We start from the raw sequence: 19,801 nt of genomic DNA on the forward strand, positions 1-19,801 counted from the left end.
CAAGTCTATATGCAAACAAATCATATAAAATAATGTTTTTCCTATGTAGAGAAGTACATAAGTCTGTCATGTCCTTGAGCTCACTATCATGTCTTTTCTTAGGTGTAGAATGTCATACTGTTTGCCGTGAGGGGAAGGAATTACTTTTCTCTCAGGTTTGCCCACTGATTCCTTGATATTTCATGGCTTGTGTTGCCACACAGCAGCATTGGTCAGTAAGCTACAAGGATAGAGTCCTTCCTGGAGTTAGCTGGGCTGGGTTACTTAGTGGCTGAATGCCCAGTGCTTACCTGATACACTACTAGATTGGGCATGCCCCAGAGGGTTTTCATATTGAACGGGTAAACGAGGCTGACGAATATAGTGTGACTTCTTTCCCCAAGGTGGAGCACATTTTCTGTAAGGAAGCTACATGGTTCTATGAGTGATCTTAGAAAAACTTTATTCATGTCAATTCCCTCATGGACAAACAGAGATCCTAGGGCAACTCATTAGATTCATTGAGAAGTGATGAAATAAGAAACCTCAGGAAAGAGTGCTGTGTATGACTGTATTGTTAAGACTGCTGTGTTCTTGGGTGGTTCACATGCACACACACACACATACACACACACACACACACACATACACACACACACACACACACACACACACACACACAGAGAGAGAGAGAGAGAGAGAGAGAGAGAGAGAGAGAGAGAGAGAGAGAATTCTGGTGTGAGGCTTCATTCTTTTGCCAACCTTAATAGCTATCATTGCATTCCAGAATCTATGTTATTTAAATTGATAATGAGTTCCAGGCTTAAAATGACACGCTATGAAATGACTCATTATGCACAGGCCTATTTCTATCATCTGAGTGGGCTTCTTTTAATTAGGGACTGGGGAAACGTAAGGCTATAGATTCGTCGGCCTTACCTCTTCAAGAACAGTCCTTTCTTGTGGTGGGCATTGAGTTGAGTCGCACATGAGGTTGGTTGTGGTTTCCCCCAGTGAGTCTCACTTCCTTTATTTCTGATATGGTGTTGTTTGATGGAGCTGCTGATTGCCATTTAAATAATCTTAAATTGTAAACTATAGTGACTTCCCAGGGGGGACTCATCTGAGCCAAGATTTCCTTATGTGTGAGTTCATCTAGAAAGTTTGGCTCGGAATAAAACTTGGGGGTGTGATATCTCAAGCCCCAAGTGCTTCTTGAGACAGAATTGCTTGGCAATCTTACTACTCAGCTTGACTTCTCTCACAGTCCTTTTAATAATTGCTTTCTGTTTTTTTTTTCCCCTTGAAACTGCTCATATGTGGTCCTTAAATGTATTTAAACCTCAGGATTGAAGGAGCTTTGAGGATCCTGTGGGCCATGTTCTGCCTGCAAACGAGAGCAGGCCACATATGCATCTCACACCTGTATGGGCTTTTGTTTAATCTTTTTTTGTTTGTGGATGTGTGTCTATGTGTGCTCTGGAATGTGCCTATGCATGCATATGGTGGCCAGAGGTTCGTGTCTCTGCTTCCCCAGTGCTGCTATTGCAGGCATCTCGTTTACATGTGAGGTCTAAGCATGGCATGCACATTAGTGATTGAATCATCTCTCCATTCCCTATTAGTGTGTTATAGTGCATGTATGTGCGGTGTGTGTGGTGTGTATGTGTTTGTGTTGTGTGTGTGTGGTGTGTGTATGAGGTATGAGTCTGTGGGTATTTATTTGTGTGTTATAAAGTATGTGTTATTGTGTGTGTATGTGTTATGGTGTATGTGTGTATATGTGTGCTATGATGTGTGTGCATGTGTGTGTTGTGGAGTGTGTGAGGTGAGGGTGTGTATGTGTATGTTATCGTGTGTGTATGTGTTATGGTGTATGTGTCTATGTGTGTATGCTATAGTGTATGTGTATGTGCATGTTATGGTGTGAGTGTGTGGGAGTGCATGATGGTGTGTGTTATCATGTGTGTATGTGTTATGGTGTGTGTATGTGTGTATGTTATGGTGTGTGTATGTGTGTTATGCTATGTGTGTATGAGTGTGTTATGATGTGTGTGTGTATGTGCTATGGTATGTGTGTGTGTGTTACTGTGTGTGTGTGTGTGTGTGTGTGTATACAGACTAGAAGTCAACATCAAGAGTCTTCAGTCACTCACCATCTTTTTTTTAAAGCATGGTCTCTCACTGACCCTGGAGCCCACTTATCTGCCAGAGTGGGTGGCCAGGGAGTTCCAGAGATCCCCTGTGTCTGCATCCAATGGCCTCTGCCGGTCCTTGCTTTTCAGGTGCGCGTTGGAGCAGTAGCTTTCTACACTGGGCTGGGGATCCTAGCTCAGGTCGTCCTGCTTGCACAGCAGACACTTCACCAACCAAAGCACCCTCGAGTCTCTCTTTTTACAGTTTTGAGTTGGGAAATGATCCCCGCTGTAGGCTAAATTCTTAGACACCTCATGCATGCTATCTATTAACCACTGAGTTTTAGTAGGGTTATGAGAGGGCAAAAATGATTGCTCTTATGAACTGGCTGGGGAAAAATAGCAGAACTCTAACTATAAATACATATTTGTTCATGGGGAAGCTTAAGGACTTGGACAAATTCAGCTTGGTAATTTCTCCCATATACACCCCTCGCCAAGGCTCCCAGCTACTGAGGTGTCCCACTTGAATTCTTTGGAGACCGTGTTGATAGTCCATATTATATCACTGTAACTTCGGTGCTTGGCAGGCAGGCATTTCTTTAAAGAAAAAATTTAATATTTGCTTGATTTCCTGATAAGAAGAATACTACAAAAGAATATTGCAAAACCTTGAAGGCTTGGCAGACTTTCCCATGTGGGTGGAAAAATGTTGTTCCAAAGCCAAGTTGGAATTGCTCGTGAAATATAACATAAAAAAGTACATTAAAAAAAAGAACATTGATCTCAGGGAAAAGACACAGATATAAATATATAAAACAACAAAGCTTGCAGGCTTTATCAGTGTGTGCCATACAGACACAAAGACAGAATGATGATGTTATGAAAATCCAGCTCTCTGATATTAGAGATGATTGGAAGCTTTTTATTATGCTGATTTTTAACCTCTATCAGATTCCCACTGTGTCTGGGATCTGGGTTTGGTGTTGAAATCTTTCTGTCTTGCTCTGCCCACATTCTTCCTCAGTCTTTGTCATGTGACCTCTCACAGCACAGACCTCTTCTGAGCTGGAAAGTTGCTTAAAGCTGGAGGACTCGAGTGGATGCTGTTGGGTCACACTCTAATCCTACTGCAGAGAGGCAGAGACGGGAGGATCAGGAGTTCAAGGCCAGTTTTGACTAGATCGGGAGCTGAAGGCCAGCCTGGGCTACACCTGTCTAAAAAATCAAAAGAAGAACAAAATTAATCATACAACCATACAACTAAAAGAAACACTAGATTTCCATTATTCTTTTCATGCTTCTAAAACTTCAAGAAAGGACATTTCTCTATTCCAGGACCAGAATTTTTCTCTCATTTTGGTTTTTCTCTTTGAACCCCTATTCTGACCAATTTCTTTTTTCTTTCTTTTTCTCTTTTCCTTCCTTCCTTCCTTCCTTCCTTCCTTCCTTCCTTCCTTCCTTCCTTCCTTCCTTCCTTCCTTCCTTCCTTCCTTCCTCTCTCTCTCTCTCTCTCATTCTTTTTTGTTATTTTTTGTTTTTTCTTTTTTTTTTCATTTTCTTTCTTTCCCCTTTTTATTTTTTCTTTCTTTTTAATACAGGTTTAAAAAAACTTCTTTAAGGGGGCTGGAGAGATGGCTCAGTGGTTAAGAGCATTGTCTGATCTCCCAAAGGTTCTGAGTTCAATTCCCAGCAACCACATGGTGGCTTACAACCATCTGTAATGAGATCTGGTGCCCTCTTCGGGCCTGCAGACATATAAACAGAATATTGTATATATAATAAATAAATAAATATTAAAAAAATAAAATAAAAAAAAACTTCTTTAAAAAAGAAAACAAACTACCTTTTCCCATTATACATACCCATCCAAGTTCTCATCTCTCCCCTCCCCCATCTGATTGGATTTCTGTCTTTGCCTTTTACTTACACTTAACCGCTTATAAAATCTCCAGCATTCTAATGTCCTCCACTTTGTTCTGTCTAGCTTTGTTTGGATACACGGAACAAAGTGTACTACAAAAAATAACTAAAAGCTAGATGGTTGAATAAAAGTTTTGCAATTTTCCCTTGGTGATTTATTGTTGGCTTCATTCTTTAGTTCAAAGAATGTAGATTAAAATGGCCATTATCATCAGCCCATGGCCATTATCAGTCACTGGTCTTTCCCAACTTCTGTCCACCTGGTTTTACTACCAAATCCTGCTACACAATGGCTGTGGGTTTAGGAGTTTTCTATGAAGGAAAGGTGGCTGACATCAGCCGCCACGTCTACCTTATCTTATCCTCCTGAACACAGTGTGTGTGTGAATGGTGTTTCCCTGAAACGCAAGTAACCATTTCTTGCTAAATAGGAGAGGGGAAAAAAGATGATGTCATGGGACAGGTTGGAGATTATTCCAAACAAAGGGTATACTGTAACTTAGGAGGAGAAGCGGGAGACTAGATGAACGGTAGTTAATGAGTAATCAACAAAGTGCTCACCGAGTCCTTCCTTTATCCCCCAAGTGAAGCAACTGGGGTGAGAATCAATGCTGTAGTGTATTTCCATAAGAGGAAGTCATGATCTTATTAGGCACTGTGTGTTTTACATATTGCATGAAAGCAGCGTGTTTCATGGAACTGTCAGAAGCGCAGGCAGAGTGTGAAGGAGCCAGCCGCAGAGATACCTAGATAAGCAAGCAAAAGCTGAGGGAGGCTTATGATGGACACTGTGGAATTTTTGGTGGTCCTTTGTGATTATTGGCTGGAGATCCGGCGTGGGTGGAGCTTAGTGGAGAGTATGCGCTTTGATGCGTGGGGTATTTATGGGAAAGGAACATGGAATCTTAGATGATTGAAGGCAGGTGTCTTTAACCTTGATGTGATCGTGGGTTCCTAACCAAGTGCCCTCTGGGAAGCCCAACCCTTCAGAAGGGCACAGGGCAGAATGGCACAGGGTGTGCAGGAAGGTTCCAACTTCCTCAAAGTGTACTTATAAAAATGATTGGTTGGGCTGAGGTTCAGGTAGTATGAAGCTGGTGATTTGAAAGTCAACAGACCAGTGGCGTTGAACACATTCACAACATCACACAGCTATCTCTGCTCTCTGGTTTCAAAGCATTTCCATTCCAAAGTGAGACTCCGTCCTAATGAAAGGATTGTCTCTCGTAGTCTTTCTAGTCCCTGGTCGCCATCAGTGTGCATCCAGCCTCTTGCTGTCATGGTTCGTTCATACAAGTGGGATCATATAATCTGTAATTTTTGCGTCTTTTTTTGTCCAATGTAGTATGTATCAGGACTTCCTTAGGTTTTGCATCTAAAAAAATGTCCTGGAGACCTATTTTTAAATGTTTTAAAAACAGTTTTTATTCTATTTATTTTTTTACTGTCTGTATATTTGTGTGTGTGCATAGATGTGTGTGCATCTATGCACTCATTTGTGCACATCCATGGCATGTATATGGAAGTCAGAGAGCAACACTCAGGAGCTGGTTATTTCCTCCCACTACGTGGTCAGAGGGATTGATCTCAAGTCAACAGGTTTGACAGCAAGTACCTTTGCCAGCTGAGCCATCTAAGTAGCCCTGAAGACCTATTCCTGACCTGTGTGGAGACAGATGAAACTTGTTCATCCAAACTGCATTTTGATATGGGGGATAATTGTTAAATTTCGTAGTTCTGTTGTGTGTGTGTGTGTGTGTGTGTGTAAGGCAGCTATTTTGAGTAAATGTAGTTGGACAGGCCTGTGTTGCAGGCCCAAGTCCCAGGGAGTTGAGAGGCTCACAAGAGTCAGGAGAATCACAAGTTAAAAGCTAGCTTGAGCTACTGAATGAGTTAAATCCTATAAATTTTCCTTGCCTGGAAAATTTAGTGCTAGCCTGTTGTTAATGAGATGTGACAGTAAAGAGGTCAAAGAATAGTTCAGTGGTAAAATGTTTCCCCAGCATCCACAAAGCCTTAGTTTCAACACTCACACACACACACACACACACACACACACAAACACACACACACCCCTCCCCCCCCCCCCCATGATAGAATAGTCAAAGTGATTAATTTTCGGCCCTAAAATCTGAAATGTAGTGTAAGAGCTAAATTTATTAGTAGTCACACTGGACAAAGGTCTCAAATTCAGAAAAGAAATTGATACTCAAGGTCTTTTTTCACATTTGAGTTCTCTTAAGTTGAGACAGGGTCTCCTGTGGCCCAGACTGAACTCTAACTCTGTATGATGCTGAGACTGCTTTTGTACTCCTGTCCCTCTGTCCCCACCTTCTGAGTGTGGAGATTACAGGTGTGTGCTATTTGATGACTGAGCTCTGTTTTACAGAGGCCTCTTGTTCATTTCCTGGCTGCCTAGACTCCCGAAATAATCACACAGAAACCATATCATTTAAATCACTGCTTGCCCCATTAGCTCTAGCTTCTTAATTGCTAACCCTTACATCTTAATTTAACCCATTTTTATTAATCTGTGTATTGCCACGAGGCTGTGGCTTACCAGGTAAAGTTCCAACATCTTTCTCTCTCTCTCTCTAATTCATAGAGAAAAATAAGCCAATACTGGCAGCTCTTAGCTTTGAAGAAGGAATTTGTGCATCTTAGAGTAATGTATTGCCCTTTCTTGTACCTTTGTTTCCTTTTACTGTATCACTTCCTAGTTAGTTTTTCAAGGTTCTTATATATAATTTTTGCTTTTTGAAATATGTCTACCCCATTCCCAAGCCACAGCAGTGAAGGAATCTACTCCTGCATCTTATCAGAGTGACAGAAACCCCTTTCTGTCTAGTGACTCTTCCCTTATTCCATCTAATGTGTTCCCCCACGTAGGAGCTACAGCGAACTCTTGCAAGCATAAGTTTTTCTTCAAATTTGTCACTGGGCTCTCTTCTTCTCAGAGTGAAATTCCCCAGAATCTACAGCCCCTACATTGTAAGAGTTCTGGGGTGTAATTTCCCTACTAGGCATGGAGACAGAGAAGGGTTCCTGTGCACTCTTGAGCATCTCCTGTGGTTAAGTCCTACTAATGATTCAACAGTTCTTGCCCCTATTCCCACCGTAACCTGCTGGGTTCTGTTCAAGATGAGAGGGAAGAGACACCTCTCCTTTCATGGTTAATATCAGTCTCCTGGCTCCATCCTTTATCAGCTGTGTGACCATGGGGGAAGCTATTCAGTCCCCTGTGTCTGTTAGCGCATCAGTTGCGAGGAATTACAGGAAGTAAAGCGCTTGCATCAGTACCTGGCAACAGAGTGGGCTTAAGAATAGTGGTAGCTAGGCTATAATCTCTTCTGTGTCTTTGTAGCACTGAGCATAAATGCAATGAGTGCATTATATAGATACCCCCGGGTTTCTAAAGTCTTACACAAATATTTGTTGAATAACTGCTCTTTCCTTTGTTTGGAATGTGTTTGCACTTACCCCCATGTAGCCAGCAATATGTGTTCCTTGCTTAAACCTCAGCTCTGGGTTTAGTTCTACGGAAGGCCTCTCCTACTTATGCCATCTCCATTGAAGCAGATCCATCTTCCTGCTGCTAGGTGCCCACAGTTCCCACATTGCTAGAGCTTCCTGTTCTACTTATTAGCCCATAAAATGGGTGAGAGCCGCTTGTTCAAAATGGTGTTGATTCAACCACTGATCATCTCATTGGTGTCCTCAGGATCACTGTGCTGTTCTGGGGACTCTCTACTAAGTACGTTGTAAATTTCATACCTAGGAAATCCATCTGAAGTTTCCTAAGGAATGGTTACGATTCCCTCGTGTGGGCCCAAAGAGGGATGCATGGGTTTCCCTGGGATGGGGGGAATAGAAGAGATCTCCTGGTAAACTGGGGAAGGTGGTGGGGAACTGGGATCATGAGGAAGAGGGTTGTGTGGGCTGCGCAAGGGAGACGCGTTGGGGGCTGGATGGAGGGAGGAGAATAACTTGATAGGGTTCATCATTTGTTGGCGGCAGGTTAGGAAGGAACCTGGTGCCAGGAAACCTTCCAGGAATCCACAAGGATGGCTCCAACTAAGAATCCTAGCAAGAGTAGAGAGGGTGCCTGAGCTGGCCATGTACTGTAAACAGACTGATGACTACCCAACTTATCAGAGAGCTTTCATCTAGAGCTGGAAGTGGATGCAGAGCTCCATGGCCAAGCACTAGGCTGAGTTCCTGGAGTCCTCTGGAAGAAAGCGAAGAGGTATTGATTGTAGGAGCCAGGGAGGTCAAGGTCATGACAAGGGACCAGACCCAGACAGCTGACCCGAGTTCATGGGAACATATTGACTCTGGACCAACAGTTAGAGAGCCTGCAAAGGGCTAACCTAGGCCCTCTGCATGTGTGTAGGTTGATCTATTTGTAAGGCTCCTAGCGATGAGATCAGGTTTTGTCCCTGGCACTTAACTGGCTTTTGGGAACCTGTTTCCCATCCTGGATTACCTGGCCCAGCCTTGATGCCTGGGGAGGAACTTGGTCCTGCCTCAACTTGAGTACCATGTTTTGTTTGTTCAAGCCCATGGGAGGCCTGCCCCTTTCTGAAGGGACTGGTGGAGGAGTGGGTGGAAAAGGGGGTAGATGGGAAGGGGGAGGTAGTTGAAAGTAGGGGGAGAGAGGAGCAGGAGAGGAGGAAGGAACATTGTGGTCAGTCTGTAAAATAAATGAAAAAAAAGTTAATAAAATAAAATAAAAAGATACCTTCATGTTATGTTACTGTGGTTACAGACTTAGCACTCAGCGATAGCAGGGTCTTAGAGCACAGTAAAATAGAAATGTGTTTGAAAACTGTTCTAGGTTGGAGAAGTTTAATGGGCAGGCCCTGTAAATACAATGTCTATATTCAAATACAATATTTGAATATTACCCACCCTGGAAATAGGTAGGGTAAGCTTCTATAGGCTGTTTCCTCTTGAATACCTCAAGCTATTTTGTATGTTGTTGGAGCACAATAAATGCTTAGAGATTTATGATGAGCACAAATTCACATCAGAAATTAAGAAAGTAGGAAAGCCGCAGGGGCTCCTGATCAAACTCCATCATGGTGAACAAAAATTATCGCTGGAAAGTTTCAAAATGAGTAAAAAAAAAAGAATCCTGTTTCTGAGCTATTATTTAAAAACCTAAGTGGTGGAGGCAGGAGCAGAGGTGATTCTCTAAGCTCAGACAGAGCATCAGTGGCTGAACAAATTTCCAGGTCCCCTGCCCAAGCAGCAATGGGCCTTTTGTGGTTAAATGATTAAGTCCATTCAGACTTTCTAATGCTCTGGGATGAAGAGCTCATTTCAGACCACACCTGACAGTTTAATTTACCTCCTCAGTTCTGCCAAATCCCCAGCCTCCTATGGAGACCCGCAGGAGTCACTCTGGGATTGGCCAGGTGAACTCTTGAAAATTATATATATATATATTTAGGTTCACTCAGCCATAGAAAATCAGACTCAAATTATCACCAAGTAAGACCAAAATAATTTGGAGCCATCTCTTAGTCATTGTTCCATTGATGGGGAGAGACTCCATGACCAAGGCAACTCTTAGGAAGGAAAGCATTTAATTGGGGACTTGCTTATAGTTTCAGGGATTTAGTCCATTGTCGTCATGGTGGGGAGCATGGCTACAGGCAGGCAGACACTGGGGCTGCAGCTGAGAACTATGGTCTGATCCATAGGTGGGGGGAAGGGGGGAGGGGAATGGAGAGTGGGGAGAGGAAGAGGGAGAATGCCTGGGGCTGGCATGAGTTTTTGAAACCTCAAAACCCACCTCTGGGTACATACTTTCTCCAAGAAGGTCACACCTACTCCAACAAGGAAGAAAGAAAGAAAGAAAGAAAGAAAGAAAGAAAGAAAGGAAGGAAGGAAGAAAGAATGACTCCCATAGGCTCATGTATTTGAATGCTTTGTCATCAGACAGTAGCACAATTTGTATAAAACTAGAAGGATGGAAATGGGTCTGCATAAGTGAGCGAGAGTTACAGTGTTGTGACTGTCATTTGGTGCAAGTGGGCCACTGCAGCCAGGTTACAGAGAACCTCCTTTAAAGGCGAGACCAGCCTGGTCATGATGGTACCCGGAGGATAAAGAACATTTTTCGTGATAAGAGGCCGAGAACTTGACATCTGAGAGTGCCAGTTCTCCCAGCAGGAGAGCAAGGAGGCCATATTGAGCTTGATCTTCTTTTGAATACTTTAAAAAAGAATTTGTGTCTATCTGAGGGGCTTAAACCTGATTGAACACCCTTGAGGTGTTCTCCTTGGCTACAGAACAACAAGATTTAATTGGGCAAGATAATGGGGTCAATTTTGCTAATTCTTCAACTACTACAGTTTCTTCTCTTTCTCTGTCAGTTTAGGGGTAATTAGAAGTGAAAGAAAAAAAATCAGGTTTACAGACTGGAGTCTTTCCAAGTGATTTCAGTTTCAGGAAGGTGTGACTGGGTATCAGAAGGAAACCTCAAGGTAGAGAATCTTCACACAGTATTGAAAAAAAAATTCTTACACATTTCTCATTTAAATGTGAAGACCTACAAATTAACTTTTGTACAGTACTTAACCAGTAATTTACCTTTGAGCACATGGACTCTTGAATCAGATTGTCAATTGTCACTGTGGAATTTTGGCCCCATGATAAACTACAAAGTTGGTTCATCTCTCGTTCTTTTGGATATATAAAAAAAGGGATTTGTTTCTGTGTTGTTTATAATAGCAAGAAATTCAAACACCCTCATTACCCATCAATAGGCAGTTAATAAAACAAATTCATATAATCAAGTGGTTTAAGTATAAGATGTTTACCATCTGCTACTCATTAATCTCATTAATTCATTCAAATACTTGTCTTGGGTGTCAATTACATATATCCAAGGTGCTTCCATAAAGGACTTGGAGAGAACTGGTCAGGGGTGGGAGGTGGGGGCTGTGTGTATGTAGTTCTGTTCATGTGGAGGCAGAAGCAGGAGGATTGTTTCTGCCAAGCAGTCAAGGCCAGCCTAGGCAAAATAGTTAGACACAGAAGGGAGGAGGAAGGAGGGGAGGAGGAAAGGGAAGGGACGAGGGGAGGAGAGGAGGAGGGAAGACAGGGAGGGTGAGAGGAGGAGAGCGTGGATGAACAGAGACTCTAAGGATGGACAAGCTTTGAAATGAATGGTTCTCATGGAGCTAATGAATGGGAGAGGAAAGAAGATAACAGGAAAGACAATTTCAAATAGTTGGGTTTTTAACATCTAAAGCCAGGTGACAAGCAGCAGAGACTGACTTAGGCAAGGAAGGCCAGAGATGCAGCTTGGGTAGCAGGAGGACGGGCTGCAGGGCGGTTATTCCAGGCAAACAGAACTTAGGAAAGGATGCTCCCATGTCATACAGTGTACTTGTGAATGCTGCAGCCTAAGCAGCTGGCTCCCCTTGAAGCTGGAGATGCTCAGGTGATCAGGTAGGACTTTGCAGGCCACACTGAAGAATTTATGTGGATTCTGCATTGAGGGGATGGAGCGGTTAGAGATCCACACTGCATGCTCGGAGAGATGGCATGCTGGGAACAGATGGATAGAAGAATGGACACCGGACCACTCATGAAGTCTGAACTCCAAGCTTCAGTGAAAGAGGATGAGGGCTAGGACCGTGATGCAGGCTTTGAGGATGGAGAGTAGGGATTCATCCAGGTTTTCTTTCAGAAAATAGTGCTGTTCAGACTGGCGGTTTCTAGTCTTTTGATATGAACTTGGTTTAGCTTTGCATAGACCAGTGGTTCTCAACCTTTCTGAAACTTTGACACTTTAATACAGTTCCTCATGTTGTAGTGGCCCCCACATTGAAAATTATTTTCATCGCTACTTCATAACCATAATTTGGTCATTGTGAGTGTGCTGTGTAAATACAGTTGTCCCTTCGATACCAAAAGCTGAGGCTGTTCAAGTCCCTTGTATCAAAGGCAGAATTTGCATGAAACTTCTTACACACATCCTGCAATATACTTTAACTTATCTCTACCTTGCTTACATATACCACAAAATATAATGTAAACGCTATGTAAATACTTGTTAGCTGTACTGCGCAGTCAGGAACAGAAAAGTCTGGAGCTGGGGCTGGAACTCAGGGGTAGAGTGATTGTGGAGACTGGGTAAGGACCCAAGTTCTACTTGTAGCGCTGGAAAATAACCAATGGCCTGCACATGATTGGTTCTTGTGCGTTTCTCTGCTGTTCACTTTGGAACCGAAGTAGCCTACTACTTAATGGGGTGGCCCTGCTGCATAAGTTGTTTCCACAAATTCAGAGGGCTCCCATATGGAAAATATCACCCCAGCTGGAGTTTGGGGCTCCTTCTGTCTCCGGTGTCAAAGGGGTAGTATTGCCCACTTCAGAGAAATTTGTCTAGACCTGCCTTCTTAATGAGAAGCAGATAAAATGCATCACAGTATGTCAATCAAAGCAGACAGGGAGGTGGAACTGGCCAGGGGACAGACTGAATGAATAACGATGGGTTAATTGGCAAACACTCCTGCAGTAAGTGCTCCAAAGAAGGAAGGAATCAAGTATTTCCCGGTCTATCTCTGTTGCACTGGTTATACTGGAGGGACTTCACGATGCCAAGATTCTCCAGGGCCTGGATTCCTCATTTGCCAATCAGCCCTTTCCAGGCACGTTCTCTATGAAGCACTAGGGGAAAGGTTGGGAAACACCAGGCGGTCAGGCATTTAGTAATCGCCGTGTTTCCTAATTGGGAACCGGCAACAGCCTTTGAGAAAATCCTTCACTCATTGGGCACTTCAAGAACCAGGAGTTGAAGGAGGGAGGGGGAGCATCCATGTTAGTCGAAGTTGTTGTGACATTAATATACACGGTGTGAAACAGAAGTCTGAATGGAGACAGCATGCCAACTTGCTTAGCAATTGTCGGGTTGCCTTCTAGCAGTGGATGCTGAATGATATTCAGTGTATGTTTTGCAACTAGTATAGAGCATGATCTGAAGTACTCCTAACACCCATGTTTGTGCCCAGGGCATAGAGAACGTATTGAAAAGGGACAGGTGCTTTGTTGCTGATGTCTGCTTGTTTTTTTTTTTTTTTTTTTTTTTTTTTNTTTTTTTTTTTTTTTTTTTTTTTTTTTTTTTTTTTTTTAAGATAGGTCTTGCTAAGTAGCCCAGGCTAGCATTGAACTCATAGTCTTTGCTTTCTACTTTATTTCTCATTGTTATTATTTGTACACATATTATGTGTGTGGATGGGCTTGAGTGTCATAGAGCACATGTGGCGATCCGAGGACATCTTTGCCAAGACTGTTCCCACCTTCCACTACATACATAGATTCTAGGGATAAAACTGAGGTCACTAGGGTTCATCAGGCTTGGACAGCAAGTACCCTCTAATCTATCTCACTCGACCACAATTCTTCTTCAGCTCTCCCCAGTTCTGCTGTTACAGACATGAGCCCCTGTGTCTGGCTGTGGAGGGGGTCACATAGTGAAAAATTATTCTCTGAGTTATATCCCCTCTGGAGGTCCATGTGAAGGACCAGATAAGAAGGATAGAAAATTTTGCATGCTCAGGGATGTTTTGTAGATCCAGAGATCCTATTGTACGTTTCTGTTGTGAAAGCCTAGTTGATGACAGCTACTATGACCACTGGTGTTGATTGTATTTGAGTTCCATCTTTGCTTGGTTTCACTGTACCACTTGCCAGCTCTCTACCTTCAAGCACTGGCCCATGAAGGTAGATAACTCTGCTGATGTCCAAGCTTGCTTTTTAGGGAAAAAAAAACATTGCCCCTCCTGAAGATGTGTTCAATAATAATGAGATACTCTCTCTGAAAAGTAGACAGAAATGTTAGCACATGCCGATGTAGTTTTGGCTTCGTGCAATTCAAGGACCACTGAATATTTGCATCAGCACTGAACATGCAGACTCTGGGTAGTCTTTGGGAGGCCTTTTTTGTTCTAATATGTATTTTTAGCATGTGAGAAATAGCAACCTTCCATATAAAACAGATGTGAGCCTTGCACAGAATCAACAGACTTGGCCTTGTGAAGCAACATGGAAACAGTGAGAGAGTATTGCGGCTAAAAGTTATTCTCCGCAATGCTAACAAGTCAAGTGAGAAGAATGCTCTTTGCAAGCAAAAATATTGATTCATTAAGAAATGTGTTGACATCTGCTCTGCTTGCTACTGGCTGGGAAACCCAGTGTCCCCAGATTGCCATCATGGATAGCACCGTTGCTGTAAACCTTTTGACAACACGGAGTAAAGAAAACTTGAGAATGTGTTTTCTGCCGTGAGCATCTCTTTAACCCCTGCCATGGTCTTTGTTGGGACAAAGAGAATCAATGCAAGCCAGAAGATTCAGGAGATTTCTCTGAATAAATGGAGTGGCAATGGAGATGGAGTTGCCCACCAAGGCTTCCCGTCTCTTTTCATTACTTACTTGCTTGAAACAGCCAAAGTATTTTCAGGAAAAGACTTGTGATTGTTTAGCGTCTTTTAAATGTTTGTGCTTCAAGTTCTACCAAGCAGAGATGTGAGAGTTGGACTTTATGGGTGCTACAGAGCAGTTCTGAAACCACATCAACGCTCAGGTAGCCAAACAAACACACAACTCAGAAGACAAGATCAAAGAGTTGCTGTCTTCAAGGTCAGTGAATTCAGACACTCTGAATGTCATCTACTTCAGTGGAAACTGGGAGAAGCCGTTTAAAAAAGAGAACACTGAGGAGACGCCTTTCAAAGCCACCAAAAATGAGGATAAACATGTGCAGAGAAGGTTTAAGAAGGCTACCATTAAGATGTCCTATGAGAGAAATATTACCCAAGGTTCTGTAGCTTCCCTATGTTGGCCCTGAGCTGAATGAGATCATCATGCCTCCAGAAGAACATGTTGATCTGAAAATGGCGGGAGAGGAATAACTTAAGAGAAATTCATAGAGTGGACGAGGCTGGTCAAGATGCAGAAAGAAGAGGTGGAAGTTCTCCTCCTGGGTTTAAACTGGAGAGGAATTAAGACATGAAGGAGGCCCTGGGCACACTGGGCACGTGATACCTTTGGGCATGGCAGGACAGATTTGGGGGACTATCATCCCCCAAGGCTTGTGTTTGTCCATAGCCATGCCTAAGTCCTCCGTGAAGGTCGGCGAGGAGGGAACAGAGGCTGCCACCACTACAGCTGCCTTCATGACGATGAGGTGCACGCAGTCCACTCCTCCTTCTGGGACAAACATCCTTCCATTCCTTCCTTCAGCATGTGAAGACCAATAGGAGTCTGTTTTCTGTCCAGTTCCCTTCTCCTTAAGGAAACAATGATGCTGTGTCAGCCTTTTCCTCATTCTCTACGGCGTGCCTGTGACCCAAGCGACCTTATCCGTTAAGTGCGACGAGAGTCTTGAAACTAAGTGTTTTATGGCCGCCCCCCAAAAGAAACATGTCGAAGCAGACTTGTTCATGAGTTATTATCACTTGTTCCCATACAAATATTTTCTGTTTAAACTCAAAGCAACATTTTAAGGGGAGAAATGTCTTTTTTTTCATGTCCCATTTAACAATACAATAACTTTGTTTTCAAAATCTCATTTTATTCCAGCTGGATGATATATGATCTCATTGTACAAAGCCTTATTATTGGAACATATAGCTCTGTGTTTCTGTCGAGAATATGAGACATAACCTTTGTCTATTTAGACTACGTGCTGCTCAGCAGAAACCTCATCTTGAGGAAGAGTATCTAGAAATTATTTTAATAAAGTTATCAACAGCTCATATGTTACAACATTTGTAGCTTTTGACAGATATGTCATTTGTATTCTTCCATAATGAGACTACTAAACAATATTGTTAATTAGCAGTCAGTCCAACTGTGTGTGTTTGATAAAGAAATCGTGAAATGTAGAATTTGTGTGTAAAATTGCAAATGGGTTTTTGGAAAAGAGTGTGTTTAAGTTTGGACAGGTGACCCTTACAAAACCATGTGATGCGTAATTCCATCCAGGCACTTGCCTGAGACTCTGTGGGTATTAGCAGCGCAAATGCTTCTGGCAAAAGATCTTCAGCAGTGGGGTCCTGGAGATGTTCTCCGTCTGAAATGCCCATTCTCTTCCATTCTGGAACCAAGTGCTTGTCAGCTACTTGCCTTAGATCTTGCCATAGATGCTCTTTCCCTGAGAATACTGGAGCTCAATAACCCTCCATGCATTCCCGATTGGGTTGAGTTCTTTTCTTTGAATGCCACATCTTGGACTTCTCCATTTCTATCACCTCGCGAATCTGCTATTGTTGTTGTTGTTGTTGTTGCTGCTGCTGCTGCAACCCTTCAGGAAAAAGTTATCTTAATAGCTCCTTCCTTCCTTCCTTCCTTCCTTCCTTCCTTCCTTCCTTCCTTCCTCCCTCCCTCCCTCCCTCTCTCTCCCTCTCTCTCTCCCTCTTTCTTTCTTTCTTTCTTTCTTTCTTTCTTTCTTTCTTTCTTTCTTTCTTTCTTTCTTTCTTTCTTTTTTCCTTCCTTCCTTCCTCTCTTCCTTTCATTCATTCTTTCTTTCCTTTTGTTCCTCCCTCCCTTTCTTTATTTCTTTCCTTTTTTTCTCATCCCCCCTTGTATATTAGTGTTTTGCCCATATTCTTATCTCTGCATGACACATGCCTGGTATCTGTGAAGACCAGAAAAGAGGGCATACAGATCATCTGTAGGAACACATGCTCTCAATGGCCCATCCCTCCCTCCAGCCCCTTAGCTGACAGTTCTATGAGAGGGAAGGCAAAGAGTTCCATCAATGAGGACAGGAGCTTGTTACTTTATATTGGGAAGGGGCAGACCCAGGAAATACAGCTGACTATGCTATGTTTTTAAAATGTGGTTCACTTAAGTGTGGGTGAAAGTTTGTTTATGGGATCATGGGCTCTTTACCAGTGGTTACATCACTGAAAAAATGGTTTCTTCCTCCCAGAAATATGGCTGGTGTGAGAGAATGGGAGGGGGAAGAGGATGAAGATCAAGGGGAGGAACAGAAGGAATAAGAGGAACAGGAAGAGTAGAAGAAGAGAAGGAGGAGGAGAATGAAGAGAAGGAGAAGGAAGGAGGAAGGAGAAGAAGGAGGAGAAAAAGAAGAAAGAAGGAAGGAGGAGAAAAAGGAAGAAGAGAAGGAAGAAGGAAGGAGAAAGAGAAAAAAGGAAGGAGAGAAGGAAAAAGGAACATATGATTATATACCTTTCAGCCCTTACTTGATATACACACTTTATAAAGATCCTACTTAATAGCAACAACTTTAGTAAAGTCTGTTTCTCATCTAGGGTGGGACCTGATTGAGGGTGCTGGGTGCATTTAGACTAATCAAATAGCTTAAGCAAAAGTTAGGCTTGCCTTTTCCATTTCATGATTCGCGTATAGGCTGTTGGTACCCACTCATCCACTCTTGCTCTTTCTTCTCAGTTATGTTAGCAACGTTACTTCCCCCATTCACTTCTTCAGCTCAGTCTTGTTATCTTTCCCCACTAGGTTTGCTACGACAACTTTATGTTCCATGTTATGACAGGAAGTAACCGGAAGTGACAGAGCTGTCCTCATGTCCATTTCCCAGCTAGGGCCCCAGTGCTCCTCCACAAACCAGCAGCCAGGCTGGAGTTACTCTTGTTACAACTCAAGACCTTTCTCCAGAATAGATGAGGCAGCTTTATGATGGGAAGGCAAGGGTCTCCTTCAATGTCGTTTGTTTTGCCCTTGTCTTTGCCAGAGAGTGAATTTAGAGTCTCTCACGAGGTGCAACACTCCTGGGTTTTCCGCAAGTGTCTTTCAACCCATCACAATCAAAGGGAAAGCTTGACTGTAGGAAGATTCTGTGACTGCAGTGTCAGGCTAGGGTGGCTCAGGCCAAGGTAGGTCTGAGTGTGAGACCCTTTGTGAGGAAAAAGTTAGCCTGAGTCAGTGGGGAAATCACGTTAATTGGAAGAACAAGGGTTCCCATGGGACCTATTGGAAAGGATTTGGGCTTCGGAGTTAGGCACAGTCACTGATGGGCTCTGAAGCCCCCACTAGCTCCCTAGGAAGATGATATGCACTCTTCCAAATAGGAGCAGGAGGCTGATGAGGTAACTTAATGGCTGAACACTTGCTGAACCTGTGGGAAACCCTGGGTTCCATTACTAGCACAACAAACACAAAACAAAACTCCAACCAGGACTGGGGAAGGTGGAGGCAGAGCCAGCAACAGAGGCTGGGAGGCTACTGGCCGGACTCAGGCCATGAAGCAGGCCGGGAAGCAGGAAGTCAGTTCTGAGAGGCACTGGGGTCCAGTAAGTTCCAGGAGGTTTGGTCACTAGCTACAGCACCCTCAGCTGCTCCACCCAGCCCAGGATCCACGGGAAGGCTCACAGTCATGTGCCTGTTCCTCGCTTAACCACAGACAACGGGAACAGGAGAAACCTGTGCGATGAAAAGGGTCAGGCCAGCCCTGGTTTCGAACAAAGGGCGTTTTAACAAAACCACGAACTGGGTGAATCACTGCCCTTTCAGCTTTTCTTCCCCTGTGTAAATTTAAGCCTCCTGTTTGTCCAGGCCAATCTCATCATTGGTCTCTATTCGTCCAAACGAACTCAGGTTCCGTAAAATATCAAACTAATTTCTGTCAATAGTGAACATCTTCTTTCAGGTTTCCATATTAGACATACGTATGTTGCCGGTGGCAGCAATGAGAGGCTGGTCAGCCGTGGAAAGGCTCATGGTTGCTCAGGACACTCCCAGGTGATTTTCTTTGTGGCTTCTCCATGATAAGATTTGAAGTTTTGCATGGAAAAACTTCATGGGTGCGGTTATTGTATAGAAGAAAACTGCAGTGATTCAATGTTTTCCCTAAAGTGCTTTGACCATAGAGTCTGACCAAGGGTGACAGACACTGACTGGCTAGATAAGGACAGGATTATTGCTCCTGAAAACATCTGGGCCACTAATTTAATTTATTAATCAATTTTTGTCCAAATCCTCACTGACAGTGGTTGAGCAGATGGTATTTACTATATCGTCAATATGTGACATTAATTTAATCAGCAGTTGATGCTATATTTGAAGCTTGATGTGTGGCAAAGTGTATTTGCCCTGTATTACTCGATACGGTAGACCTGGTGGAAGAAAGTGAAATTCTAGGTTTTACTATAGTAGAGATGGAAGAAAGATGACTAAGCCTCCTTATTTGGAGTCCAGGAAGTGGTTGAGGACTGAGATCCAAAAAGTTCACTTTGTTTGATGTTGCCAGTGGTGACCCGCCTTGATGTGGCTTCCTGCGATGCAACTCGAACCAACAGTTGGGACATCTGAAGTGGTGGGAGAGTTTGAGGAACACGGTTAGTCAGAACTTGTCACCTGAAATTTCAGCCTATGAGCTCACCATTCCCAGGGCGAGCGACTGGCCTTCCGCTCGCTGCATTTGTCAGATCTGAAGAACACGAAGAGTCGGTGCAGACCATGAGTGACTTGTAGCAGCCACCTTCTTAGGCTTCTTTCTGAGCTGTGAAATCTCTCTGCTTGGTGTCTGGTTCTTTACCCCATCCAGACAGCAATTCTGTTCTTCCTTCTCCTTGAGTGAATTCTGGGAAAGCAGCCTGAGAGGCCAATGTGCGTCAGCCCCATCTGAGGTTTTAACTCCTGGTGTCAATGGGGCTCAGAGAATCTATCTGGAAACTGCATGGTTTTTCATAAACCTTAGCAACTAGGAGCTTATCATTTCTAGGATAGGACCCAAGACTGTATGCAGAACGAGTATTTGTT

The 19,801-nt window shown here is 43.3% G+C and overlaps 1 pseudogene; it reads left to right on the forward strand.

Annotated features, from left to right (window-relative positions):
* Positions 1-14,186: 14,186 nt before the first annotated feature.
* Positions 14,187-15,315, forward strand: LOC126503125 (serpin B6-like; annotated as a pseudogene).
* The last annotated feature ends 4,486 nt before the right edge of the window (positions 15,316-19,801 follow it).

Source organism: Alexandromys fortis, unplaced genomic scaffold (genome assembly GCF_014885135.2).
Source record: "Alexandromys fortis isolate MF-2015 unplaced genomic scaffold, M_Fortis_MF-2015_v1.1 scaffold_43, whole genome shotgun sequence".
Taxonomy (NCBI): Eukaryota; Metazoa; Chordata; class Mammalia; order Rodentia; family Cricetidae; genus Alexandromys; species Alexandromys fortis.